General features: G+C 41.0%; 1 long non-coding RNA gene across 1 annotated transcript; it reads right to left on the bottom strand.

Moving 5' to 3' along the window:
- Window positions 1-1,592: 1,592 nt before the first annotated feature.
- On the bottom strand, window positions 1,593-11,420 carry LOC137164557 (uncharacterized). The gene is made up of 3 exons (XR_010923104.1): window positions 11,350-11,420; window positions 2,126-2,203; window positions 1,593-1,831 (listed from the first exon to the last, which is right to left on the bottom strand). It is a non-coding gene; the product is annotated as an uncharacterized lncRNA (long non-coding RNA).
- Window positions 11,421-12,173: the final 753 nt, after the last annotated feature.

The following is a 12,173-nucleotide window of genomic DNA, read 5'->3' as shown; positions in this document are numbered from 1 at the left end:
GCAGAACTCATTGACTTCAATAGCCAGTTGTTTAAAACCACATGATGTAGGATATGACCAATGGCCCCAAATCTGCAAATATGGCACTGAAGCCTTATTTTACTTGTGTATTATCATAGGACTTAGGAGCCCAGTCATGGGCCAGGACCTCACTGTATGAGGCACTGTACAATTACATTTTAGGGCTTAAATGAGACTCGTGTGTTCCACGGGTTTCCTGCCAGCCCTCTTACAAAGGGATGAATTTCACCCTGTGAAATTTTCCTCACATGAATAGTTCCACTGAAGACAATGGAACTTGTCACAGGAGTTAAATTACTCATCCCAATTGCAGCTATTGGCTTCTACATGAGTCTACATGACTCTGGATTCTTAGGCTACGGCTACACTGACAGCGGCAAAGTCATCGCCATCCGATCGATTTCTCTGGATCGACTGAGCGGTCAGGATCGACTGAGCAGTCAGCAAAGACCCGCTCAGTCGATCCAGAAATCGACGTACTAAGACCACCTTCACAAGTGGCGTAGCGCTGCGTCGATGGGAAGGAGGTTCCCTTTGGCACAGTGCAGTGAAGACGGCGCACAGAAGAGGAGCAGAGAAGTCGATGGGAGTTCCACAAGTTTTTTGCATAGCCTGCATAACTCCCGTCGACTGCTGCCGAATCTCGGAGGTAAGTGTAGAGAGGATCTTAGAGTAAAATTTGGATCTACTCCACAGGATACCAGTTAAATGCAACCACATCTGGGGTGGAGGGCAGTAACCAACTGGGACACAACACCCTGCAGAGCTGCAGCAGTAGGAGGGAAGTTTTGGCTGAGGACACTGGCGCAAACAGGCCACAGATCTTTAACATCAAAGAATTCAGCCAGTTCTCAATACAAATGATCCAGTAACAATTCTCTGGTCCTCACATTCATTTTTAGAAGGCAAAACTGTCAGTATTGAGACAGTTTTTATATTTCTTTGTAGATTATAACCGTAATGTTGTCATAAGGCACTTTTACTATGTCAAACCCCTTCAGCAGTTAGTTGTAATTAGATCAAGTCATCTTTCCTCTGACTTGAACCTCTGTTTCCTCAGGCAGTTAAATTATCTGCTTTTCGTATGGTGTTAGTTATATTTGACAACATACATAATTTCAGTCTCATGGACCTTATTGCTAAACATTTATTAAAGTAGACTGATAAATTAGAGCTAAGTAAATTAATTAGGGCTAAAGAGACAGCTTTTCAATTTTTCAACTCTCTCTGTTCCAACTACTGGTTGACTAGCCCTCCCTCCTTCCTGCATTTCTCAAGTAGGTGACAAGTATTTCATATTTCAGTTCCTGTTCACTAAATGTAAATGGATAAAAAATGAGAGCTATTGATACTAGTGCTCCTGAGGAGCAGAACATTTTGCATGCAAAATTTTAAAGTATTCAGAAATATTACTGCTTAAATAAAAATTATGCCTTCTGTAAGTAAAATATAAACATACTACTAAGATCATTTAATTTATCTTAAACTTGTTCCATAAACACAAACAGTGTTTTGGGGAGATCGCAAACAAATAAAAATGTCAAATGAAATATTAAAAGTTGAAACGAGAGTAGCACTGGTTAATAAGAGTTTATTGGTCCCAATTTTTATGTAAAATGTTTTACATGAGATCAAAAAAGTCTCTCTCACACAGATTGCAAACAATGCCATGTACAGGATATAGGATCAATTTTTCATCTTATTTTATATTAATGGCTGCCAGTGTCTTAGCAGCCATGGACAGGATAGAGCTGGAGAATGAAAAAAGCTTGTCTTCCTTCCCAGATTTGCTTCCTTCTTGAGTCTGTTTCTTTTTACAAGACATAAAAATACCCAGAGATAACATGAGTATTCCCTTTGATCCAAAAACCATGTCTTTTTTATCCTGAGCAAAAGATGAAAGTGTGCAAACAAATGGAAGATCCTGACCTCTAGCCACCTCTTACATACACACATGTTCCAGACCAGATGAACCAGAAAGGTTGAATTAGCCTTTCAAAGTCTGAGTCTGGTTAGAATTAATTCACCCATCCCTATCAGCTGTTGGACTAGTTTGGGTTCCACTGCATTCAGCAGAAGAATCACAGGCACTTGTGCCATTCACCTTTGGTATGAGGTCATAGTTTTAATGCCATGATGCTGTTTGCAGTACACAGTGCTGGTAGGTTTCTTTTCTCCAACTCTGCCAAAACATAATAAAGACTTTTATAGTCAAACAGTTAAGAATATAGAAATTGCCCTATCAATGGAGAGCAGTGAGTCCAGTATCTTGCCTTTGACAAGAACCATGCTTCTGAGAGAGGCCACTCCTTCCAGTCAAACATGGCAGATTCTCATCCAAGCCACCAGACTTGGGCTATTTTCCTCTGCTGAAAATATAAGTAGCCTTCATGGGCTTCGAAGATGATCTGAGCAGTAATCTCAACATCTGCAAACTCTTGAGGAGTTTGTTTCTTAAAGAAAACCTTGAGTTCTCCCTCTAAAGTCGTCTCCTCTATAGAGCTCAACTGTCCTGACAGTCAGTACTATCATGTCAAGAAAAATAAATTATGTCTCAACAAAATTCAGTGGTCATCTGAGTTCTGACAGTCCTCACTATACTCTTAAGCAATTTATATTCTGTTTTCAAAAATAATGAATGTGCCCCAAATTTATTTTTTATATTTTAAACACTTTTTTCCTTAAACAAATGTTTCCATCTAACTGTTAAAAGAGAAAATAGGTCTCATGAGAGGTGTTGCATGGAGGCCTCTGCAGGCTGAAGCCCTATTGTACATGCATGCACAGAACAAATACAGCACAGGGTGTGGAAGCGCAAGCTTCATCAAACCACCTCAGCAATGAGCATCAACATCACTCAGAGGGATCACCTTATGGGTCAGATAAATAATTTAAACCTGTATTCCCATTCAGCCCAGGGGCTCTCTGTTGAGACTTCCAAGAAGGTTGATTTTTATTACTGTTTGAATTCTGGTAATTCCTACAGGTTCCAACCAAGTTCGGTCCCCCCTCTGCTAGGCATTGTACAAACTCATAGTAAGACAGTCACCATCCTAAAGAGTTTACAATCTAAAAAGACAAGATGGAGAAAATGGAAGAAAAGTTTTATTATCCACCATTTCACAGATGGGAAATTGAAGCACAGAGAGATGAAGTGACTTGCCGAAGGTCACAAAAATCTGCAGCACAGGTGGGAATAGAATGCTGGTTTCCTGTACCATCCTTTCTCTAGGGCAGAGTTTTTTGTGATGGAAATGTCTGTCTGCTATTAACAGAACAAGGACCTTCAGCTCTAACCAGCTATTGGATGGTTAACAAGTTTCAAATATTGCCACTCTGGGCTGAATTTGAATTAATTTTCCAGGGGTGATCAGCTGTATGCTGTTACCCAGCCAAACCCTCTGCTTACATCAGTCTCCCCACCAATAACACAAGCCAGGGGAGATCACATTGGCTGCTCTACATAGCATCCTCCCCCTCCTGCTGAGTAGAACCCATGCGAGAGAGTAATACATGGGATAATAGAGATTCCATCAATATTATCTTGCATAGTCACCCCTTCCACACACTGAAACCGCCTTTGAGGCAAGGATTCATGAGTGATGAAGGAGGATTCAGTGGTTAGGTGCCAGCCTGCAATGGGAGACTCAGGTTCCATTCACTGCTCTGTCACAGACATCCCTTGCACCACTCAGTCTCAGCAATCCATCTGTAAAACAGGAACAATAAAACTTCGCTACCTCACAAGAGTATCGAGGAGAAACACATTAAGGATTGTGAGGTGCTCACATACTACTGCTTTGGGGGGGACATAGGACTACCTAAGATAGATGAGAGTATGGCCTTCCCTCTCCGCACCATCAAATTTTCTCTTTTGATTTAGTTCATTATACTATAGCGAACTACCCCACTCTCCGTGCGCTGTGAGGTCATCGAGGGTCAGAGAGCTGCATCAGCATAGCCCAGTCTGTCTCATTTCTATATGTTACATTGCTATAGGTTTAAAAACCAACCAACATTCAGTTATTTCCCCAACTTTTGTATCACACATTTGCTCCTAGGGTGATACAATTTGGGCCAAGACACAGCAAAGAGCAAATGTTTACAGCCCAGTTAAAATACTCCCCTCCGCCCCCCAAAAAACCAGGAAGTTGCTAATGGCAATGCTGACAAACCTTTAGTTACTGTAATGCTAACAGGAATTATTGTAATATACTATTTTGCACAATAAATGCTTTCCATACAAATTTACTTCAATTAGCAGCCAATTTCTTACTTATGCTTACAATCTGAGGCCAATCAACAATCAGATATATACTGTGGAAGCTGCATTTTTCATTTAAAACCACACCAGGGAACTTAAATTTACATGCTACAGTAAATGAAACTGCTAAATTGTATTTACTGTAAGAGTCCATTAATATGTATCATATCCAGTGCATGTAACTAAAATGCATTCCATTTAACGGCTGTGGAGAAAGTATGGAAACATGGGCAGTGGGATTAACATATTAAATCCTAGCAAGATGCTGCTGTTGTCCATAGCTGGGTGATTTTCTTTCCAGATAGTTTGTTACTGAGACAGAACAAGATTTAAACATTGGGAAGTGCTGAGATGCGCTACAAATATTGCTGCAAATACTTCAGCAGTTTCAATAGCTACTAGGTAAACATAATCCAGATTTATGTATCAGACACCCCTTTATCCATGGGGAAAGGAGATTTCTGTAACTGGTGTCCAGGATCAGTAAACAAGCACTTTCATTTGCCCATGTAAGTTTTCCAAAAAAACGCACAACACACATGTACCACTCATTGTTCTCTTTTTATAGTGATCAAGCAAACAGCAACGGCAACCGTCAAGACTGCAAAGCAGTTTCCATTAGAGCCCTGTTTCTATGCACTCAACTTAACCCAAGTACTCACTTTTTGGAATGACTTTTTTGATGTTAGGTCTATGCCTAGAGGTGATTATTCTTTTGTGGACTACCTCCCAGAATTGCATTCTAGCAGAGGGAGGTATTCTTACCCCCAATTTACAGGTGGAGAAATGGAGGCAATGTTATTAAGTGACTTGTACAAATTCAGATGGATAGTGCATCCTGGTCAGCACTTGGATCCAGTTCTCTTAGCTGTGCAGATGGTTTGCCTCCAGTCAGGCACATGCAGAACAAGCATGAATGCTGTCAGAGTGTATTCAACAGATGAAAAAACATTTACCACCTCCTGTCAGCCCTCTTTCATTTGCCCCATCCTGTGGGGTAATTAAATGATTTTAAAAACTGTTTCAAGGCCTTTCTGCTGTGTTACCTCAGTGGGCATCAGTCTATTAGTGCCAGTGCTGCAGTGAGTCTGCTCTGCCACAGATGGTGCTTTCTGTCAGTCAACTAAAGGAAGCACTGTATGTGGCAGAGAGCTGAATCAACAGTGGCACAGCTGGACTCATGCAAAGGCTGCACAGCTGTAGGAGCCAGGAACAGTTTAAAAAACATTGCTCTTCCCCTCCCCCACCCCTCCACACAGGCCTTGTCAGACATTAGCCAGCTAAGGGGGGAGGGAGTTCCATGGACCAAATGTCGTTTGAGGATAGAAGAGAGGTAGGCTCGGGACTAGATTTTAGAATCCTGTAGATAGCAATAGAGTAAGTGGGACATGTCCGTGATAATACCAGGAACTCAGGCATTCAGCATGGGGTTGTGGCTTGATCCAGCACTGGTGGTGCAGAAAAGCAGCCCCACAGGGTCAGGGACTAGAACAGATCTCCTAATCCAAGTACTGGGGTCCAATCCAATGCCTACTGAAATCAGTGGGATTATTTCCATTGACTCCAGTGGTTTTTAGATTAGGGTCCCAAATGAGAATTCAAGCAGATCTGATATTTAATGCCAGCAGAAACATGGGACAGCTTCTGCAAATGCCATGGTCTACTGCAGTAGCTCAGCTCAGTAGTAGTAGTACTAGCTCAGCTTAGTAGACCCAGTAGCTCAGCTTCAAAAGTTAGAATTCCTCACAGATGAAATAAGGGTCTCTCTTTCTCTTGTAGGGCTGTTGGTGCACACTCACGATTACTGTGCGTTCAATTTTAGGATAAAGGCTGTGACCACTGCTAGAGGGCTAGAGTTGTGTTTTCTTTTAATAAAACTTAGATCCTGGAAAACACAGCTAAAAAGTCTATTTACAGGTCATAATTCAGTTATGTTCATAACTCCATGCACATGGAAGATCAGCAACCCAAATTATGATTCATATGTTCAGATTGGAATCAATGGTCCAGTTTCTTTTTGTTCATGTTTAATTGTTCTACTGAAAGGCATGTATCCATTTAGTCAAATGCCATTCCATTTCTTTAAATTAAAATGCAACCATCATTATAAATGTTTACATTAAACAGGCAGTTGAAACAGAAGATAAAAAACACAACTCGTTATACACAGCCCATAGCATTAATACTTTCTTCATTTGTCTCCTTGTTAATGAGAATAAACTGAATCTTAGTGTTACAAGATGCTTAGAAAACGTAAGTATGAACACTTGTAGAGTTAATCACATCCAGACAGAAGACTATTAGTAATTTATTTAATTACAGTACAACTAATCAAACATAGAAAACTCAGGAAGAATTGGCTGTTTCCTATGGATTAGACTGCAGGGGTCTCACCAAATTTCAGTGATTTAGCCCGTAATTTGCAGTAATGCATTTCAGCTTGAACTCCAGAACAAAAAACAAAGCTATACAGCAGATGGTGACGTTAATGTACTTTTATTTAATATAGCCAAAGCTGAAGTTTGGTGGGAACAAAATAACACGAAAGTAAATTTATCAAAAGAATTTTTTATGAACTTGCTATAATCAATTTAAACCTGCTGCAAAAATACACAGCTGTAAAGTCTCTTAACAGCCCTGTGGTTTTGACCTTTATTCACCAAAACAAGCTAACATATGCGAACCATACTTTTTCCTCATTTTAAATTTTTAGGCATGGATTATTCTTAATTCTGGAATATTAATATTAACTAAGCAGTAACGTGCATTCTTTGCCAAGCAACAGAGTTTTGTTTCTTTATTTGTTTTTCTTCATTTTTAAAATTAAGTTGTGATTTGTCATTAACATTAAGGTAAGAAATTAATCCAATTGATTTTACCAATTAGCTTTTGTAATATGCATCAGATTTAAGGACGTCTATAAAATGAAGAGTTAAAAAAAATCCTATGGTGCCTACTGAATACTGACATTTGCAGGAGGAGGAGAATAGAAATTAGACATGAAAGGAAACCAAGTCTTTCTAATGAAGAAAGGATACTAAAGTTTACCCACAATGACTCGGAATAATTATTAATTTTGAGGAACTTTGTAGTGGAAGAGTTAATAAATCACAACAAATAAAAATAATATCCTTCCTTTAGTCAGACATATGGTCCGCTTAACTCTTCCAGTAGTTGTTCTCTAATTTACATCCAGCACTTAAATAAAAGTAGAGATGACACTTATTACTATCTCCTGACAAATGGAAACTGGACTTCAACCAAAATCTATACCTATAGAGGTGAAAAAAATGTAAGAATCAGGGAAATGTCTTCCTTCAAATAAGTAGTTGATAGTGAGGTAAAAACTCTTTAGTCACTTCCTTAATCAGAAGAGAAGTGGCTATTAGAGAAAAATCAAGTACAAATCCTACATTAGACAAGTACACTCACTGAGGGATTTACTTGTGGGTTCTCTGTTAAGCTCTACAATAGAGTATTCTACCTTGTCTTTCAATGGTGTCAGGTGTTCTCTTGACAAATCTCAGACACAGTCCAATGTTAATTCTAAGTGCCTCCTGATCTTAGGTGCACTTCTCAGCTACTTCCTTTATTTCTTGCTTTGGATAGTGACACAGGATAGAGAGAAGAAAAGAAAAAAGGTTTAATACTAGCCCTAGACACAGAGTCGATGTATTCGCCTTATGCATTTCCCTGATGCTCTCTTCACAGGACCTGCCTGTCATGGAAAGGAAAATGTCTCCACAGTCCAGAATGGGAGATTATTTGTATTATCATAGTGGCTAGAAATCCAGTCATAGCCCAGGTCCTCATGGTGCTAGACACTAAACAAACACAGAACAAAAAGAAGGTTCCTGCTCCAAAGAGTTTACCAACAAGTGGTCCTGTGGCGACTGAACTGGTGTTGCTCCACTGAGGATTTCCTAGTGATGGATACCAGCTTCTGGACTGGCCTTACCTGTGCCATAGCCAGTGCTATTCCATTTCCCCATTCTTCTAATCATTGGTGTAGAGCCTGGCACACACTAGCACAGCCCTGTCCTTACAGACCACTTGAACAGATCAGAGAGCCTAGTCAATGAACCTGGCTCCTCAGGCTCACACATTTCAAGAATATAAAAGGTCTGTTGGCTTAAAGATGGAGACATACTGTTTTGACACTACCACCTAGCATTGCAGCATGAGAAAGACAGTAGTTGCACTGCAAGTTCCTTCAGTGTCTTATTCCAGGATGTCTGCTGTGTAAGTGTCCTCACATACTATACCAAGTTCACCTCCACAGGCATCAAAGCCCTGCCATTTTTCCTGGATCTCTGGTTGCATTGGTGGCACCATGCTGCATTCACTGTTTCTCTCTCCAGCTATTGAGCCCTTGCCTTGCCTGGACATCAGCTGAGCACTGCCTGCACACAGGCCATGCCATCCACGATAGCAGCTGACAAATCTTTCCCTCACATATGCATTGCTTTATCACATACTAACTGCAACCCACTACTCCTGATAGAGAAATGTGGTGTGTCAGTCCAGAACTGAGTGACAGACTGTTCTGGAAGGCAGATGGCAACTTAGGGCATCTCTACACCACAGCTGGGAAGGTTCCTCCTGGCATGGGTAGACACATACTAGCTCTGCTTAAGCTAGCATACTAAAAATAGCAGTGTAGCTGGGGGAGCCTGGGCATCAACTCGGGCTAAATTCCTGGGTACCTAGGGGCTCCCGGCACATTTGTAAACACTAGGGCAGCTAACCTGAGGGGACACCCATGCTATTTTCAGCATGGTAACTCAAGCAGAGCTAGAGGTGTCTGTCTACCCATGCTGGGAAGCGCACTCCTGGGGCGGTGAAGATGTGCCCTTACTGTTTATGCTTTAGAGCTGGTCAGACTGATCCAGCAATTTTATTCTCATTGGAGATGAGGAGACGAAGGTGACTAGATGGAAGTTATTCCTAATATGAAAAAGATCACAGAAACCCAGGTGATAATCTGAAAGTGGGGCATCATGCAATACAGAAAACAGAAAATTCAGGGTAGTAAACATAAATAAATTATCAGGGAGGCAACTAAGGATCTAGAGATAGCTACTGTCGATTGGTTTCTGCATAAGGACAGGATTGAAGACACTGAGCCAGCTCTTACCTAGTGAAAATCAATTATGTCAATCTACAACCGCCAAGGATCTGGCCCTTTAGGGTAAGGAGGTAGGATTAATACAAACACAAACCCAATCAGGGACACACAAGTTGAACTGGAGAGCCTTTGAAGATTTCTTATATTCATACCTCTCTTCTGAAGCCAGCATTGATTTAAAAGGATAATCATTTTTGTTTATTTTACTTTTTCTTCTTCACTGTAGTTTCTAAAATACTTTGGCAACATTACACTGAAATGAGTTACCTTGGCTATTCTTCCCCTCTTGTACATGTTCTGGTTCGTTGTTGTAAGATTTTTCATGAATCATGAGATGTTTTTAAAACATCAAAGTAGCTCTTTTTCATGTCTTTATTAAAGAAAGACATCTCACATGACACAGCCTTGCAAATACAGGTTTACATCAAACGAGCCATATTTTAGGCCCATTCAGCTGGATGTTATGCCTCAGACTCCTGATGCTGGCAAATGAACAAAGGCCAAAGTCAAAGTTTTCAAACATGGATGTCTAAAATTAAGGATTTAGGGGATTATAGAGGGACCTAAATACAAGTGCCCTGATTTTCAGAGGTGCTGAGCCTACAGAAATAAGTAGCAGTTATGGTTGCTCAACAACTCTGAAACTCAAGACTCTAAGTTTTAAAACAGCAATTTATACACCTTACTTTAGGCACCCATGTTTGAAGCGTTTGACCCAGACAGCTTCACAACTATGAACTAATTTTACAGCATGTTAATGCTACTTTCACAAACGTCCCCATATTTCTATTGATTTTATTTAAAAAATCAAGTTGTTTAAAAATCAGCTTTGAAATGCATCCTCCCAAGCCAGTCTAGTCAAGGAATCACTTAGCTACACACAAAAGAAATTTCAACTAATTAGAAATTTTCAAGTCAGACAAGATGGAAACCCACTCATAACCAAAGGAAAAGTGAGGAAAGAAGAAGCAGACAGTTTGGAGTTATATCTGGTTCGTTACCTGAACAGAATTTCCTAACATTCAGCACGCTGCTGAGGAAAAACATGAAGCTTCAAAAGGAACCTCCGATTGGGTGGTCACTTATAGAGGACCTTGATCTTTGTATTTTCAACAGTAGGTACCACCACAGCCTTGCTGAGTTTTACATACAAGTGGTATTGATGGGGAAAAGGCAGAGAACACACATTCATGGCTTGATCTTCCTCTTTAGTGAAGGGCTACCATTTATGTTCCTTGCCTTATTTACAGAAGTGGCCCTTCCAGGTATAAAGGATGGCTCAGTACCAACTTCACAGGCAACATTTCCTAGAATCATCTGGAGACTGAGATTGTCTGAGCAGAGGGTACTGCATATCCACCACAGATATCACAGCCAGAATGCACTCCAGAATTCAAACCTTGTCATGGGGTGGCCCCACCTGGGAATGCCTTCCTGGGACAGGCTGTGGCATGACATGTGTGTCTGCCCCAGTTTCCCCTTTCAGTAACTCCATGCAAGCTTATCCTCTAGTCTAGCAACAAATACCAAAACATAGTTCAAATAATCCCCACCAAAAGTCCCAGGCAGACAGCTTCCCCACATCTAGCATATATACTCCTTAAAACTCTACTCTTCTCAGCAGGAACCCACACCAGCCTCTCTGCTGGGAGCCCTTACACACCACATTCCACTATCTTGCACCACACTCAGGCTCTTTGTCAGTCCTAGTCTGTCAGACTGCCACCCCTAGTTTGCAAATAGGTACAACTCCACAGTTCACAGAGGGAACCCCTGCAGCCTCTCTGCTAGGAGATTATTTTTACCAGGGGAGCATTCCCCCCTGGGTCCAACTCTCCAGCCAAAAGAAGTCAGCAAGTAAATCTCTCTACTGCTCCCCTACTTTTCAGCCCATTCCAGTTTAGAGACAGCAAGCAATTCCTTCTGCTGCTCCTACCTTCAGCCCTCGCTAGCCCTGGCTCAGGGAAGTAAGGCAGCAAACCCCTCTTTGCTCTCCTTACTTTCAACCTTCTCCTGGGAAATCACCTGCTACTTCCTTCCAGGATTATCCCCAGATAACTCATAAGGCTCATCTGCCCTTTCTCACTGTCCCACTCTGCTCTGACTCACTCCCAGCCTGCAGGTGCTGCCCTGCTCTCTTAATTGGCCAAACTGGGAGCACCTGTTCTGGCAAAGGGGTATGCACTTACTTCATTTATTGGGCCCAGCTACACACTGTGATTTGTGCATTGGAAGAGGAGAGAACACAGATGTGACACTCCATGCTTGTCTTATATCTCATTCCAACGTGCTGTGAGGTATGTATGGTCAGATAAGTGTTTTGTATAGCCTTGTTTCAGTCCAGTAATCAAAAAGTTTGTTTTTTACAGTACATGCATTTCAGCAAGCTGGATAGCTTGCTGAGTCTGTTGTCTTCTTGCTCCCTCTTCCCCATACCTTGTATTTCTTGGGGCCAGTCAGTATTGTGCATCAGATTAGCTCTTGATACTGTTTGTTCACTCACCTGTACTTTTTTTTTATATGTTCATTTTTCTACATTCATGTTTTACATGCTGTTTTCATCTGTATAATATGAACTTTTTTATCAGTTTCCTGGCTGCATCATAAGTTTGACCACAATCAGATTTTTTTACTTTTTCCATCCATTTAGCAGTTATCATCCAGGTAGCATAGTAAGACTAGTCAGTAGAAATGTTGATTTCTTGATGAATATCTGTTGGCTTAAACAAACCACTATATGCCACTATTGGAGTCTGCTCA

This window comes from Emydura macquarii, unplaced genomic scaffold, assembly GCF_026122565.2.
Source record: "Emydura macquarii macquarii isolate MOO-44397 ecotype Brisbane River unplaced genomic scaffold, CSIRO-AGI_Emac_v2 contig_2676, whole genome shotgun sequence".
In the NCBI taxonomy this organism is placed as follows: Eukaryota; Metazoa; Chordata; order Testudines; family Chelidae; genus Emydura; species Emydura macquarii.
Note: the sequence above shows the minus strand (reverse complement) of the source record. Positions and strands in the feature narration are given on the sequence as shown.